Genomic DNA, 18,149 nt, shown 5'->3' on the forward strand with positions numbered 1-18,149 from the left:
AGAAGTAATTGCATGTATGTTCCACATCCTCTAAATTTTTAACTCGAATTCTGCACATTTCTTATTTAAAGCTAAAAAAAATATTGTTAACTTTTTAAAGTTCAAAAATTAATTGGAATATTCATTTAATTAGAAATTAACCAACTCTTCGTTTTTTTTAACATTAATTACACTGTAAAATTAAAAATTTTACATTTTCAGCCATATCAATTACATTTTCGTGCAATTTTTTTTTTCTCAAATGTTATCTTCAGAAAATTTAACGCAGATGAATCTGAAATGAGGAAATGGCTGGAATTTTAATAGCGGCGACTATTTACTTATATATAATACAAAAGTGGTACATGTTATTAAGTTTTATTGCCCTTCAATATGGACACCATCCTTGTGAACAACCGGTTGCCAACAATGTGAAAGTCTTAAGATACCTGTGGCAGCACCTGTTTTGTTGATGGTTCGAATGGTGCTGTCTACTGCCTGAAGAATTTCTGGAACAGTTCTGAAGTAAATGGCACGAAGTAGTTCCTTCATCTTGGGAATCAAATCAAAATCGCAAATGCTCAAGTCCGAGGAGTTTGGTGGATGGTATAGCACTTCCCAGCCTCATCGATCGAATAAACCAACCATAGCTTACGCCGTGTGTTATCGAGCATTGTTATGGTTCTGCAGAAAGTATCGCTGTTTTTTTTCTCAAAGCTGATCTCAGATTGTGTTCCAAGAATGAACAGTAATACTGTGCATTGACGGTTTGCTGCGGTGGTACGCAATCGTACACTAGAATCACCATAACTTTCACACTGCTGGGATTCTGGCTAAATTTCGAATTTAGTGGTGACCCTTAATAACGCCATCTGTACGATTGACATTTCATTTGTGGTTCGTACTGTTTGGCCCATGCCTCGCCTAACGTAATGATACAAAACCGTTTCTGCATTTCCATTAAATTGCGTGGAATCCATCATGAGACAGTTTTTAGCATGCGCAGGCGTTCCTTCAGAATATGAAGCATAGTCGTAAGCGATAATCCTGTCTTCTGGGCTAGTTCAGGAATCTTATGGCGTCGATCACTGTTCATTAGTGCGGCAACAACATACACTTTTTCACTGACAGGACGACATGGCCGACGCATGTCTGCCAAATCTTGGCGTCCTTCTTTAAAAGTTTTTACCCACCTTGCTATTGTTCTGTAAAGTAATGCAGATTTACTACAAGTCTCTTCATGACACTGTCATGTTGTACGATTTCTGGCACACTCAATTTTTTGTTCTTGTTTCGGAAACGTTCCCACAAACTAACACAAAATTCAGTTCTCCTCACACTACAAGCGTTCTTTTGCTCTGAGGTAAGAGAGGTTATATAACTAACTTATGGTATAAACCGGCATTATTTGGTTTCGTTGCTTGGCGTCTATACAGCAGTGTTGCCTATATAAGAGTTCCATTCCTCGTATTTTACGTAAAAGTAATTTCTATTAAAAAAAAAAATATTACACGAGAGGATTTTAATCACGAGCAGCGCCGGGTGTAGCAATTAGTTTTAATGTATAGTGTGTCCTCCCAAAGTGGAACAAGTATTTTCTGAAATATTTTAATTCAACTAGATACATACTCTAGTTGCAAAGTTTCATCAAACAAGGTTCTCAAACTTATGAAAATACTTGGGTTCCTTTAGAGATGGATAGTAAAAAATGGCAAAAAGTAAATATTTATGCAACTTCCATAATGTAAAGAGTCAACGAGAAAAATGTTTTTCTTAAATTCGTCCATAAGGTTGCAAGTTTTCTTGCTTCTGTCTGTAAAAGTTTCTGAGATATTAAAAGATAAATTTATTTAGACTATACCTATCCATACTTATGATCGGTGCTTCAGCTAGACTTTCGCTTTAATTTTCATTGATAATATATCACAAAATATTATTAAAAGGGAAGAATAAAAAAATAATAATGCATTCTTTTAACAGTATTTGAGTTTGTGCGATCCAATTCATAATTATGACATAAAGACAGGATTTTTGAGTTTGTCGGTAAAGATCTATAGATCATGTAATGCCAGAGGCAACTAATCCCTTATTGTAGGCATAATGCCAATCAAAACATGCCAAATATATCGGTAACTATTCAGTATATTGTTGCCCAAAGTAGGACTAACCAAAGAGTTTCTAAAAAGGCCTCTCTACACATTCATAGAAAATTGCCACTAATAATGAACTTATACGAAGAATTTGATTCGGGAACATTTTGAGGATTAATGCTTCTTTTTTGATTAAAATAACAACATTCGTTTGTCCAAATTATTGTACATTTATAAGGTAAAGATAAACCTTGAAATAGGGTTCAATTGTAAAATTATAAAAATCAATCGTGTTGACTATGTCACTTCTAACACAGTAAAGTAGACTTGAGGAATGTTGTATGCCAATTATTAAACTGAAATATTTACTATATGGTCTTTTTTTTTTGGAATGTTATGGTTTGAACTGTAGCGTTGAGTAACTTAAAAAAGTCAAATTGTCAATTTCTGTATGATTTTATAATGTCTCATTTTCCCCATTCCTTCCCGGAGAAATAAGGATCCTATAGTTTGTTATTGCTAAACCATGTAAATTCACTTTCTAGAATGCCGCGAATTCGAAAGACCGCATTTGTATTCTACAACTACTTCAGCATTATGATTACATATTATAAATCATCACTATTCCCAAACGTTCTTTGTTATAAATTATATCATTCTTATAGAAAGCGCACAATTGCGAGCAAATAATTTTACATTCTTTTTCGGCATTTAAGTACTACTCTGGGATGTCTGAAATGCTGACTTTTTCAAATTTTCTTTCTCTTCCTTGTGAGATGGAAATTTCAACTGCCGATCAATCAAAGTTAACAAAGTTATGCTTGATTAGCAAATTTCTTTTAAATCGAGAATTATGTACTACTAGACATATGTTTGCATGTAGCAGTTTTATGTATATTGGAAAAATTTGCATTTTAAAAATAAATATTTCTACTTGAATTAGTTATTAGTCTCGTTAAATTTAAAAATAAGTATATCTCTCCAAATTTTATTGTCAGAAACCTTGAAACTTTTTGTATATACTGATGATTATAATAGAAACATTTTAGTAATTTATAATGGTCCTCTTTCACGGACGGCTAAAAATTTAAATTTTTAAAAACTTTTTACTGTTAACATCTATTAAAGACAGTATTTTATAGACAACAGACCATATTTTCGGACAATATTTCACCTAATTCAATGAAAAAGTGACTGGAAAAATACGACGATGTGCAATATTTAAGCAAATAAAAATTAGTTCCATATTTGGAACACTATCAATTAAATTTTTTTTCTACTTGCGTCTGTTCAGCGAATGCGGTTTGACAAGATTTCTACAGTTAATCGAAACAGCACATGTAGAATTATTAATGTTATCCAATAAAAATAAAAGTATTAATGCTATATCGCACACTCCCCGGTGGAGAATCTAACCCTGGTCACCCGCGTGATAGGCGGGTATACTGACCACTATACTACCGAGGGCACGTACGCTTGCCGAAACTCGGGATCGAACCAGGGACCTTTAGATCTTCAGTCTAACGCTCTCCCAACTGAGCTATTTCGGGACGCCTTGGAGAAATCGGAAAGGAGCTTTAACAGAATGAAATTGGAAAGAATCAGCAAGATGTTATTTGTTCATAAAAGGACGAGAGAAGATACACCTAAGGAAGAATTGTGTTACTCAGCGAATGTGGTTTGTCAAGATTTCTAAAGTCAATCTAAAGCGCACATCTAGAATAATTAGTGTTATCGAAAAAAATTAAAAGATTAAAGATATATCGCAAACTCCCCGGCAGGGAATCGAACCCCGGTCTCCCGTGTGACAGTCGGGGATACTGAACCACTATACTACCGAGGACAGTTACGCTTGCCGAAACCCGGGATCGTACCAGGGACCTTTAGATCTTCAGTCTAACGCTCTCCCAACTGAGCTATTTCGGCACGCCTAGGAGAAATCGGTTAGCAGCTTTACCAGAATGAAATTGGAAAGAATCAGCAAGATGTTATTTGTTCATAAAAGGACGAGAGAAGATACATCTAAGGAAGAATTGTGTTACTCAGCGAATGTGGTTTGTCAAGATTTCTCAAGTCAATCGAAAGCGCACATGTAGAATTATTAGTGTTAACCAATAAAAATAAAAAGATTATTGATATATCGCAAACTCCCCGGGGGGGAATCGAACCCCGGTCTCCCGCGTGACAGGCGGGGATACTGACCACTATACTACCGAGGACAGTTACGTTTGCCGAAACCCAGGATCGAACCAGGGACCTTTAGATCTACAGTCTAACGCTCTCCCAACTGAGCTATTTCGGCACGCCTAGGAGGAATCGGAAAGCAGCTTTACCAGAATGAAATTGGAAAGAATCAGTAAGATGTTATTTGTTCATAAAAGGACGAGAGAAGATACATCTAAGGAAGAATTGTGTTACTCAGCGAATGTGGTTTGTCAAGATTTCTAAAGTCAATCTAAAGCGCACATCTAGAATAATTAGTGTTATCCAATAAAAATAAAAAGATTATTGATATATCGCAAACTCCCCGGCGGGGAATCGAACCCCGGTCTCCCGCGTGACAGGCTGGGATACTGACCACTATACAACCGAGACAGTTACGCTTGCCGAAATCCGGGATCGAACCAGGGACCTTTAGATCTTCAGTCTAACGCTCTCCCAACTGAGCTATTTCGGCACGCCTAGGAGGAATCGGAAAGCAGCTTTACCAGAATGAAATTAGAAAGAATCAGTAAGATGTTATTTGTTCATAAAAGGACGAGAGAAGATACATCTAAGGAAGAATTGTGTTACTCAGCGAATGTGGTTTGTCAAGATTTCTAAAGTCAATCGAAAGCACACATGTAGAATTATTAGTGTTATCCAATAAAAATAAAAAGATTATTGATATATTGCAAACTCCCCGGCGGGGAATCGAACCCCGGTCTCCCGCGTGACAGGCGGGGATACTGACCACTATACTACCGAGGACAGTTACGCTTGCCGAAACCCGGGATCGTACCAGGGACCTTTAGATCTTCAGTCTAACGCTCTCCCAACTGAGCTATTTCGGCACGCCTGGGAGAAATCGGAAAGCAGCTTTACCAGAATGAAATTGGAAAGAATCAGCAAGATGTTATTTGTTCATAAAAGGACGAGAGAAGATACACCTAAGGAAGAATTGTGTTACTCAGCGAATGTGGTTTGTCAAGATTTCTAAAGTCAATCTAAAGCGCACATCTAGAATAATTAGTGTTATCGAATAAAAATAAAAAGATTAAAGATATATCGCAAACTCCCCGGCAGGGAATCGAACCCCGGTCTCCCGTGTGACAGGCGGGGATACTGAACCACTATACTACCGAGGACAGTTACGCTTGCCGAAACCCGGGATCGTACCAGGGACCTTTAGATCTTCAGTCTAACGCTCTCCCAACTGAGTTATTTCGGCACGCCTAGGAGAAATCGGTTAGCAGCTTTACCAGAATGAAATTGGAAAGAATCAGCAAGATGTTATTTGTTCATAAAAGGACGAGAGAAGATACATCTAAGGAAGAATTGTGTTACTCATCGAATGTGGTTTGTCAAGATTTCTAAAGTCAATCTAAAGCGCACATCTAGAATAATTAGTGTTATCCAATAAATATAAAAAGATTATTGATATTTTGCAAACTCCCCGGCGGGGAATCGAACCCCGGTCTCCCGAGTGACAGGCGAGGATACTGAACCACTATACTACCGAGGACAGTTACGCTTGCCGAAACCCGGGATCGTACCAGGGACCTTTAGATTTTCAGTCTAACGCTCTCCCAACTGAGCTATTTCGGCACGTCTAAGAGAAATCGGAAAGCAGCTTTACCAGAATGAAACTGGAAAGAATCAGCAAGATGTTATTTGTTCATAAAAGGACGAGAGAAGATACATCTAAGGAAGAATTGTGTTACGCAGCGAATGTGGTTTGTCAAGATTTCTAAAGTCAATCGAAAGCGCACATGTAGAATTATTAGTGTTATCCAATAAAAATAAAAAGATTATTGATATATCGCAAACTCCGCGGCGGGAAATCGAACCCCGGTCTCCCACGTGACAGACGGGGATACTGAACCACTATACTACCGAGGACAGTTACGCTTGCCGAAACCCGGGATCGTACCAGGGACCTTTAGATCTTCAGTCTAACGCTCTCCCAACTGAGCTATTTCGGCATGCCTAGGAGAAATCGGAAAGCAGCTTTACCAGATTGAAATTGGAAAGAATCAGCAAGATGTTATTTTTTCATAAAAGGACGAGAGAAGATACATCTAAGGAAGAATTGTGTTACTCAGCGAATGTGGTTTGTCAAGATTTCTCAAGTCAATCGAAAGCGCACATGTAGAATTATTAGTGTTATCCAATAAAAATAAAAAGATTATTGATATATCGCAAACTCCCCGGGGGGGAATCGAACCCCGGTCTCCCGCGTGACAGGCGGGGATACTGACCACTATACTACCGAGGACAGTTACGTTTGCCGAAACCCAGGATCGAACCAGGGACCTTTAGATCTTCAGTCTAACGCTCTCCCAACTGAGCTATTTCGGCACGCCTAGGAGGAATCGGAAAGCAGCTTTACCAGAATGAAATTGGAAAGAATCAGTAAGATGTTATTTGTTCATAAAATGACGAGAGAAGATACATCTAAGGAACAATTGTGTTACTCAGCGAATGTGGTTTGTCAAGATTTCTAAAGTCAATCTAAAGCGCACATCTAGAATAATTAGTGTTATCCAATAAAAATAAAAAGATTATTGATATATCGCAAACTCCCCGGCGGGGAATCGAACCCCGGTCTCCCGCGTGACAGGCGGGGATACTGACCACTATAATACCGAGGACAGTTACGCTTGCCGAAACCCGGGATCGAACCAGTGACCTTTAGATCTTCAGTCTAACGCTCTCCCAACTGAGCTATTTCGGCACGTCTAAGAGAAATCGGAAAGCAGCTTTACCAGAATGAAACTGGAAAGAATCAGCAAGATGTTATTTGTTCATAAAAGGACGAGAGAATATACATCTAAGGAAGAATTGTGTTACTCAGCGAATGTGGTTTGTCAAGATTTCTAAAGTCAATCGAAAGCGCAAATGTAGAATTATTAGTGTTATCCAATAAAAATAAAATTAAAAAGTTTAATGTTATATTGCAACCTCCCCGTCAGTGAATCGAACCCCGGTCTCCCGCGTGACAGGCGGGGATACTGACCACTATACAACCGAGACAGTTACGCTTGCCGAAATCCGGGATCGAACCAGGGACCTTTAGATCTTCAGTCTAACGCTCTCCCAACTGAGCTATTTCGGCACGCCTAGGAGGAATCGGAAAGCAGCTTTACCAGAATGAAATTGGAAAGAATCAGCAAGATGTTATTTGTTCATAAAATGACGAGAGAAGATACATCTAAGGAAGAATTGTGTTACTCAGCGAATGTGGTTTGTCAAGATTTCTAAAGTCAATCGAAAGCGCACATGTAGAATTATTAGTGTTATCCAATAAAAATAAAAAGATTATTGATATATCGCAAACTCCCCTAATATAATTCCTTCCGTTTTAATTAATAATTATATTTTTTAAAACTTTAACTTTGTTTAACCATGCTTTTATGTATTAACTATATTTTATCTGCATCCATTTTATTTTAAAACTTTATTCACTTACATATTCAAACCCTCTGTGGAAGGATTATAAATTGGGGGAAAGTAATATTTTATAGCATGCATAGATGTGGATTTTAACCTTTTATTTGTTAATTATCAGTCTTTTATTGAAATCAAAATTATTTTACTTATCCGTTTACTAATTAATGAAAGTTTCATGCTAGGTTGTAGAATTTAAAGTGCACTTTATAGCTTGTAATGCTACTTTCATGTTAGAATTAAATGAAATTTTACTTTCTTTAATAGCAGTATATTGTATTTTTTAATAAAATTTCTATCTTTAAAGATCTTAATACAACACTTACAATTTTCATTTCTTTTTTTATTGTTAAATTTCTTTATATCATGAAAAAATATGTATAATGTTTAAATATTTATACAAAAAAATATTTTAACTTTAGTTAATTTACTGAATACAATTCTATTTTTGCAATTTTAAAAATAATGTAATACCATTATTTATTTCATTTTCTTACATTTCAAGTTTTTTTTAAATTTAGATTTTTTTTAATTTTGATTGAGTTTTGATTAGTTATTAGATTATCAACTATTAGAGCTGATTTAATATTACTCATAGTTGAAAGAAAATACAAAATAGTCACAAAATTTCAATGTAGACAATACTCTTTTATATTTCCATCTGTAGTATTATATAATAAAAATGATTAATACTCCAGTCCTCTAATTATAATAATTTTGGGCTCTAAGAAATTGGCATTCTATTTTTCCCTAGTTGACTTTTTTTCCTAGTAATACTGTATAACTGTGCTTAATATTTTGAGATAGCATTGGTGCTCTTAAAAGTATTCCTTGCTATTCTTAAAGAGTTGTGTGGGAATTGTTTGTGAATAATGAATCTGCATTTGTCAATTAATAATCTAACTGTGATATTTCATTTTTATGTAAGCCCTTCCCTTGTTTAATAAAATTAATAGTTTGCATGTGTATAGGATTTTTCCTCCCATTTAAAACTGTGAATTGACTGAATAAGTTCCTAAAATTTCAGTTTTTCAATTTTTTTCTTTTTCTTTCTTTCTTTTCCCAAATGTTTTTTTTTTCTCTTTTTCATATTTTTGTTCCCCCCTCATTCATATTTTCTATTAAAATCTAGCTTTGTTATCTTTAATATTGTTTTGTATGAAAATATTTTAAATCTGTATCATGGCAATATAATTGAATGCCTTTTAGAGAGATGAGAGTGATAAATTTTGTAGACAAAGTGTGAGAATTAATTCAGTGAAGTTGTTTGTTAGTGAAATATCTATTAGTATACATGGTAGGAGATTTGAATGATTAACTTTTCATTATCATTGGTAATAGTCGGTTTTCAAAGCTGCAATCAGTTACAGTTTGAATCTCACTCTTATTTGATATTTAGATATTATTTTTGAACATAATGCATTATTTCATGAAAGTGAAGGAATTTGCAATGTTACTTTTTGGATCAGAATAATTTCAATTTATTTCATTCTAGATTAAAATTTTTTATTTCTGTACATAATTGATATAATCACTGTTTAAAAGTATTTGGATGGACTTTTCCTTTATTATTATTATTTTCTTTGCTTGTAATCAAGAAATGTTTAATTTGTTGAAATTTTTATATTGATTCTACCTTAGGGGAAAAATAAATTATTTTCTTTGGATTTTATTATTTAGATTTATAACAAGTAATGCAAGGTGTTAGTAATCAGTTTTAGATGATAGTTTTAATGTAGTTGACTATTTTGTTTTGTTTTTTATTTACTTTAGCATTCAGCTTAATAATTTTTTCCCCTTTTAAAACACATTCAATTGTATTTTTTTCTAAGAAACTTTCATGTTGCTTTAATTGGATTCCTATTTTTATCCATCTTGAAATAATAATAATTTCTAATAATAATTTAGCAATGGATTTCATAAATGTTGCATTTGAATTAAAAATTGAAGTGAATTAAATAGTCAGTTTATATTAACTATTTGCTATGCAATTTACCTGTAGGATCGATAAATCTACCTTTTCATGTGAACTATAATTCGATGATAAAAAAGAATGTTAAAAATCTCTTTCTCAGATTGTGTTATGTGATTGGAATGTGTGTTTTGATAGAAATTGTAAAATATTACAAGCGCCTACAATGTTACAATTATGTGTGTCACTTAAAATCTTATCCAAAGATTGAATAAAAAGCACTTTGTTTGTAATGTAAATGACATTGTATTCAGCTGCCATTTGTATAAAAAGCAACACAAAATGCTAAAGTTGAGGCAGGATATTTATCTCTCAGTGATTGTTTAATATTGTGCATTTAACTTTTGTAAGTTTGTACTGTGTGCATGGACAGATATTGATGTTTCTGGTTTTGGCTTTGTATTTATTTTAATAATACTAGGGCAAGCTAGCTACTATCTTGCAACTTATGCCTTTGAATGACATATAGAACATTTTAAGTGACCTTGAGAATTTCTCCTCGTTTTATCCCCCCACCCAACATCTATCCAGTGTATTTAGACACTTAAAGTGCTTTGAATCAATTCCCTTATAGTAACAATTTCTAATCAAAATTGTCCTCCGTGATTTATACAGAATTTTGTGGTGTTTAAGCTTATGCCTAAAAATAGTTTATATTGTCTTCATGCTTTATGTAATATTGAATGAGAATTACTACATTAGTTCAGCTTATATTATCCAATTTTTATTTTGTTATAAATTTACTATTACTATGTTTCCAACGAATAGTTTTTCCATGTGTTATTTTCTTAAATTATTTTTTAGTGTCATTTTCCTATTAATTTTACTAGATATTCAGGTTTTTTTTTTTGTACGGATTTAATGATTAACAATATTTTTTGAAATCCTGTGTTTTGTGGGTTATTGTATTTTTCTTTTCACAATGATTATATGTGTGTTGATTTCTTTAAAATCACTGTTGCTAAGTCATAAATTGTCAGTCATGCTACAACTATCTATTTTTTTGCAGCAATATACTTGATAAATTAGAATTAAAAAGATTTTTGTTCCTTATAAAAGTATAAACATTGTACAGTTATAATTGTAAATATAACTAAATAAAGTTTATAATATGCGTAATTTGTTTTAATTTTTTCTCTGTAATTTACTACATATTATGATATAATTTTTGATTTTAATTCTCTAAATCTTTATTGTAGCTCTTCTAAAAGCTATTTGTCTTCAGAATGACTCAAAACAGTTATTTTTCATATTTTTACAAATTTTTATTTTTTGTGAAAATTTTAAGAATGCGATTTGTTTGTAATATATTAAGAAGAGCTTATGTGTAATTTTTTAAAACATACTTTCTGAAGAAAGAATTTTTCACTATGATTGCTTCATGGAAAGCATATCTCAAAAACAATTCATTAAAATTTTGCCAAATTTTATATGCATGTATAAAAAAATCTTAGGATGTGACTGCAGGTTTTAAGGCAGTGTCATTTAATCATGTTAAGTGTCTTTCAGTTCAGAATGTAAATTCTGCAAAAAAAAAAAAAAAAAAAAAAAACTTACTTAAAGGCAACTTCAAATATTTATAAATTGTTTATTTATTAAAGAATTTTTTTTTTTCATTTTCTATTGCATTCTTGGAAGTTTTAATAGATGTGAAATTAAAATTAAATATTACACCCCCCCTTTTTTTTACTTATGTTGCTTTTTTAATTGAAAATATCATTAAATCTTTTTTATATCAAAAATTAATCTTAATATAAATAGAAGTAATTGCATGTATGTTCCACATCCTCTAAATTTTTAACTCGAATTCTGCACATTTCTTATTTAAAGCTAAAAAAAATATTGTTAACTTTTTAAAGTTCAAAAATTAATTGGAATATTCATTTAATTAGAAATTAACCAACTCTTCGTTTTTTTTAACATTAATTACACTGTAAAATTAAAAATTTTACATTTTCAGCCATATCAATTACATTTTCGTGCAATTTTTTTTTTCTCAAATGTTATCTTCAGAAAATTTAACGCAGATGAATCTGAAATGAGGAAATGGCTGGAATTTTAATAGCGGCGACTATTTACTTATATATAATACAAAAGTGGTACATGTTATTAAGTTTTATTGCCCTTCAATATGGACACCATCCTTGTGAACAACCGGTTGCCAACAATGTGAAAGTCTTAAGATACCTGTGGCAGCACCTGTTTTGTTGATGGTTCGAATGGTGCTGTCTACTGCCTGAAGAATTTCTGGAACAGTTCTGAAGTAAATGGCACGAAGTAGTTCCTTCATCTTGGGAATCAAATCAAAATCGCAAATGCTCAAGTCCGAGGAGTTTGGTGGATGGTATAGCACTTCCCAGCCTCATCGATCGAATAAACCAACCATAGCTTACGCCGTGTGTTATCGAGCATTGTTATGGTTCTGCAGAAAGTATCGCTGTTTTTTTTCTCAAAGCTGATCTCAGATTGTGTTCCAAGAATGAACAGTAATACTGTGCATTGACGGTTTGCTGCGGTGGTACGCAATCGTACACTAGAATCACCATAACTTTCACACTGCTGGGATTCTGGCTAAATTTCGAATTTTGTGGTGACCCTTAATAACGCTATCTGTACGATTGACATTTCATTTGTGGTTCGTACTGTTTGGCCCATGCCTCGCCTAACGTAATGATACAAAACCGTTTCTGCATTTCCATTAAATTGCGTGGAATCCATCATGAGACAGTTTTTAGCATGCCCAGGCGTTCCTTCAGAATATGAAGCATAGTCGTAAGCGATAATCCTGTCTTCTGGGCTAGTTCAGGAATCTGATGGCGTCGATCACTGTTCATTAGTGCGGCAACAACATACACTTTTTCACTGACAGGACGACATGGCCGACGCATGTCTGCCAAATCTTGGCGTCCTTCTTTAAAAGTTTTTACCCACCTTGCTATTGTTCTGTAAAGTAATGCAGATTTACTACAAGTCTCTTCATGACACTGTCATGTTGTACGATTTCTGGCACACTCAATTTTTTGTTCTTGTTTCGGAAACGTTCCCACAAACTAACACAAAATTCAGTTCTCCTCACACTACAAGCGTTCTTTTGCTCTGAGGTAAGAGAGGTTATATAACTAACTTATGGTATAAACCGGCATTATTTGGTTTCGTTGCTTGGCGTCTATACAGCAGTGTTGCCTATATAAGAGTTCCATTCCTCGTATTTTACGTAAAAGTAATTTCTATTAAAAAAAAAAAATATTACACGAGAGGATTTTAATCACGAGCAGCGCCGGGTGTAGCAATTAGTTTTAATGTATAGTGTGTCCTCCCAAAGTCGAACAAGTATTTTCTGAAATATTTTAATTCAACTAGATACATACTCTAGTTGCAAAGTTTCATCAAACAAGGTTCTCAAACTTATGAAAATACTTGGGTTCCTTTAGAGATGGATAGTAAAAAATGGCAAAAAGTAAATATTTATGCGACTTCCATAATGTAAAGAGTCAACGAGAAAAATGTTTTTCTTAAATTCGTCCATAAGGTTGCAAGTTTTCTTGCTTCTGTCTGTAAAAGTTTCTGAGATATTAAAAGATAAATTTATTTAGACTATACCTATCCATACTTATGATCGGTGCTTCAGCTAGACTTTCGCTTTAATTTTCATTGATAATATATCACAAAATATTATTAAAAGGGAAGAATAAAAAAATAATAATGCATTCTTTTAACAGTATTTGTGTTTGTGCGATCCAATTCATAATTATGACATAAAGACAGGATTTTTGAGTTTGTCGGTAAAGATCTATAGATCATGTAATGCCAGAGGCAACTAATCCCTTATTGTAGGCATAATGCCAATCAAAACATGCCAAATATATCGGTAACTATTCAGTATATTGTTGCCCAAAGTAGGACTAACCAAAGAGTTTCTAAAAAGGCCTCTCTACACATTCATAGAAAATTGCCACTAATAATGAACTTATACGAAGAATTTGATTCGGGAACATTTTGAGGATTAATGCTTCTTTTTTGATTAAAATAACAACATTCGTTTGTCCAAATTATTGTACATTTATAAGGTAAAGATAAACCTTGAAATAGGGTTCAATTGTAAAATTATAAAAATCAATCGTGTTGACTATGTCACTTCTAACACAGTAAAGTAGACTTGAGGAATGTTGTATGCCAATTATTAAACTGAAATATTTACTATATGGTCTTTTTTTTTTGGAATGTTATGGTTTGAACTGTAGCGTTGAGTAACTTAAAAAAGTCAAATTGTCAATTTCTGTATGATTTTATAATGTCTCATTTTCCCCATTCCTTCCCGGAGAAATAAGGATCCTATAGTTTGTTATTGCTAAACCATGTAAATTCACTTTCTAGAATGCCGCGAATTCGAAAGACCGCATTTGTATTCTACAACTACTTCAGCATTATGATTACATATTATAAATCATCACTATTCCCAAACGTTCTTTGTTATAAATTATATCATTCTTATAGAAAGCGCACAATTGCGAGCAAATAATTTTACTTTCTTTTTCGGCATTTAAGTACTACTCTGGGATGTCTGAAATGCTGACTTTTTCAAATTTTCTTTCTCTTCCTTGTGAGATGGAAATTTCAACTGCCGATCAATCAAAGTAAACAAAGTTATGCTTGATTAGCAAATTTCTTTTAAATCGAGAATTATGTACTACTAGACATATGTTTGCATGTAGCAGTTTTATGTATATTGGAAAAATTTGCATTTTAAAAATAAATATTTCTACTTGAATTAGTTATTAGTCTCGTTACATTTAAAAATAACTATATCTCTCCAAATTTTATTGTCAGAAACCTTGAAACTTTTTGTATATATTGATGATTATAATAGAAACATTTTAGTAATTTATAATGGTCCTCTTTCACGGACGGCTAAAAATTTAAATTTTTAAAACCTTTTTACTGTTAACCTCCATTAAAGACAGTATTTTATAGACAACAGACCATATTTTCGGACAATATTTCACCTAATTCAATGAAAAAGTGACTGGAAAAATACGCCGATGTGCAATATTTAAGCAAATAAAAATTAGTTCCATATTTGGAACATTATCAATTAAATTTTTTTTCTACTTGCATCTGTTCAGCGAATGCGGTTTGACAAGATTTCTAAAGTCAATCGAAAGCGCACATGTAGAATTATTAGTGTTATCCAATAAAAATAAAAAGATTAAAGAAATATCGCAAACTCCCCGTCGGGGAATCGAACCTCGGTCTCCCGCGTGACAGGCGGGGATACTGACCACTATACTACCGAGGACAGTTACGCTTGCCGAAACCCGGGATCGAACCAGGGACCTTTAGATTTTCAGTCTAAAGGCCTTATCACACGGGCAAATACCGTCTACACTTTCGTGGGCAATTTTCCGTTTTTACCCGCAGGCAACCGGTCAAGCAAGTTTTCCGTCATCGTGAGCTTTTTCAAACCTGCTTGAAAATGTAGACGATAGCGACGGAAAGATTGTTTGCAAACGAAATTCAACCAATCGTGCACGGCTTTGGTACTGACGTAGTTGCCAAGAATGGCGCGATTGACGCCAATATGAAACTAATTTGTAAACACATTTCCAAAATGTTCTATGGTCGTGTGATAAAAAATGGGTTTTGATCGACTTTATTCATCAAAAACCGGCTATTTCGAATCCACTGAATATTCATTATTAAAGACAAATGCTACACGAAGAAATTCGTACAATAATTAAGACGAAGAGATATTGACACCCGTAGATAGTCATTAAAACTAAGAAAATTTATTTTCAGAATTAAAAAAATTATTAATGTTTATGTGAACTGTCTTCTTTTTGTGAACTGTATTTGAGCAGATTAAATCTTTAATTTTTTTTTAAATAATGGTATAATTTTTGATTTTCTAAAATATGTAATTAACATCTTCCATACAGTTGAAAAATTATTTAATTCTTTGCTGTTGTGAAAGTTAATAAGGAGCAATTAATTTTCTTACCTCTGAAATATTGTTCAGCACATTATATAGTACATTTAAGGGAACTGAAGAATCTGAATAATTCTGTTATTGTTTAATTGCTTTGATTAATTGTGCTTTGATTAATTAGTGTTATCCAATAAAAATAAAAAGATTATTGATATATCGAAAACTCCCCGGCGGGGAATCAAACCCCGGTCTCCCGCGTGACAGGCGGGGATACTGACCACTATATTACCGAGGACAGTTATGCTTCCCGAAACCCGGGATCGAACCACGGACCTTTAGATCTTCAGTCTAACGCTCTCCCAACTGAGCTATTTCGGCACGCCTAGGAGAGATCGGAAAGCAGCTTTACCAGAATGAAATTGGAAAGAATCAGCAAGATGTTATTTGTTCATAAAAGGACGAGAGAAGATACATCTAAGGAAGAATTGTGTTACTCAGCGAATGTGGTTTGTCAAGATTTCTAAAGTCAATCGAAAGCGCACATGTAGAATTATTAGTGTTATCCAATAAAAATAAAAAGATTAAAGAAATATCGCAAACTCCCCGGCGGGGAATCGAACCCCGGTCTCCCACGCGACAGGCGGGGATACTGACCACTATACTATCGAGGACAGTTACGCTTGCCGAAACCCGGGATCGAACCAGGGACCTTTAGATCTTCAGTCTAACGCTCTCCCAACTGAGCTATTTCGGCACGCCTAGGAGAAATCGGAAAGCAGCTTTACCAGAAGGAAATTGGAAAGAATCAGCAAGATGTTATTTGTTCATAAAAGGACGAGAGAAGATACATCTAAGGAAGAATTGTGTTACTCAGCGAATGTGGTTTGTCAAGATTTCTAAAGTCAATCGAAAGCGCACATGTAGAATTATTAGTGTTATCCAATAAAAATATAAAGATTATTGATATATCACAAACTCCCCGGCGGGGAATCGAACCCCAGTCTCCCGCTTATCAGGCGGGGATACTGACCACTATACTACCGAGAACAGTTACGCTTGCCGAAACCCGGGATCGAACCAGGGAGCTTTAGATCTTCAGTGTAACGCTCGCCCAACTGAACTATTTCGGCACGCCTAGGAGAAATCGGAAAGCAGCTTTACCAGAATGAAATTGGAAAGAATCAGCAAGATGTTATTTGTTCATAAAAGCACGAGAGAAGATACATCTAATAAAGAATTGTGTTACTCAGCGAATGTGGTTTGTCAAGATTTCTAAAGTCAATCGAAAGAGCACATGTAGAATTATTAGTGTTATCCAATAAAAAGATTAAAGAAATATCGCAAACTCCCCGGCGGGGAATCGAACCCCGGTCTCCCACGTGACAGGCGGGGATACTGACCACTATACTAACGAGGACAGTTACGCTTGCCGAATCCCGGGATCGAACCAGGGACCTTAAGATCATCAGTCTAACGCTCTCCCAACTGAGCTATTTCGGCACGCCTAGGAGAAATCGGAAAGCAGCTTTACCAGAATGAAATTGGAAAGAATCAGCAAGATGTTATTTGTTCATAAAAGGACGAGAGAAGATACATCTAATAAAGAATTGTGTTACTCAGCGAATGTGGTTTGTCAAGATTTCTAAAGTCAATCGAAAGCGCACATGTAGAATTATTAGTGTTATCCAATAAAAATATTAAAAAATATCGCAAACTCCCCGGCGGGGAATCGAACCCCGGTCTCCCACGTGACAGGCGGAGATACTGACCACTATACAACCAAGGACAGTTGCGCTTGCCGAAACCCGGGATCGAACCTTGACCTTTAGATCTTCAGTCTAACGCTCGCCCAACTGAACTATTTCGGCACGCCTAGGAGAAATCGGAAAGCAGCTGTACCAGAATGAAATTGGAAAGAATCAGCAAGATGTTATTTGTTCATAAAAGGACGAGAGAAGATACATCTAATAAACAATTGTGTTACTCAGCGAATGTGGTTTGTCAAGATTTCTAAAGTCAATCGAAAGAGCACATGTAGAATTATTAGTGTTATCCAATAAAAATAAAAAGATTAAAGAAATATCGCAAACTCCCCGGCGGGGAATCGAACCCCGGTCTCCCACGTGACAGGCGGGGATACTGACCACAATACTAACGAGGACAGTTACGCTTGCCGAAACCCGGGATCGAACCAGGGACCGTTAGATCTTCAGTCTAACGCTCTCCCAACTGAGCTATTTCGTCACGCCTAGGAGAAATCGGAAAGCAGCTTTTCCAGAATGAAACTGGAAAGAATGTGCAAGATGTTATTTGTTCATAAAAGGACGGGAGAAGATACATCTAAGGAAGAATTGTGTTACTCAGCGAATGTGGTTTGTCAAGATTTCTAAAGTCAATCGAAAGCGCACATGTAGAATTATTAGTGTTATCCAATAAAAATAAAAAGATTATTGATATATCACAAACTCCCCGGCGGGGAATCGAACCCCAGTCTCCCGCTTTTCAGTCGGAGATACTGACCACTATACTACCG

At 34.7% G+C, this 18,149-nt stretch overlaps 5 non-coding genes across 5 annotated transcripts; all 5 read right to left on the reverse strand.

Moving 5' to 3' along the window:
- Positions 1-4,298: 4,298 nt before the first annotated feature.
- On the reverse strand, positions 4,299-4,371 carry Trnay-gua (transfer RNA tyrosine (anticodon GUA)). Its single transcript has one exon. It is a non-coding gene; the product is annotated as a tRNA-Tyr (tRNA).
- Positions 4,372-4,967: 596 nt separating this feature from the next.
- Positions 4,968-5,039, reverse strand: Trnad-guc (transfer RNA aspartic acid (anticodon GUC)). Its single transcript has one exon. It is a non-coding gene; the product is annotated as a tRNA-Asp (tRNA).
- Positions 5,040-16,297: 11,258 nt separating this feature from the next.
- Trnaf-gaa (transfer RNA phenylalanine (anticodon GAA)) lies at positions 16,298-16,370 on the reverse strand. Its single transcript has one exon. It is a non-coding gene; the product is annotated as a tRNA-Phe (tRNA).
- A 221-nt stretch (positions 16,371-16,591) lies between these two features.
- Positions 16,592-16,663, reverse strand: Trnai-gau (transfer RNA isoleucine (anticodon GAU)). Its single transcript has one exon. It is a non-coding gene; the product is annotated as a tRNA-Ile (tRNA).
- A 380-nt stretch (positions 16,664-17,043) lies between these two features.
- Positions 17,044-17,116, reverse strand: Trnai-gau (transfer RNA isoleucine (anticodon GAU)). The gene has a single exon. It is a non-coding gene; the product is annotated as a tRNA-Ile (tRNA).
- Positions 17,117-18,149: the final 1,033 nt, after the last annotated feature.

The sequence above is a fragment of the Argiope bruennichi genome, chromosome 7 (assembly GCF_947563725.1).
Source record: "Argiope bruennichi chromosome 7, qqArgBrue1.1, whole genome shotgun sequence".
Lineage (NCBI taxonomy): Eukaryota > Metazoa > Arthropoda > Arachnida > Araneae > Araneidae > Argiope > Argiope bruennichi.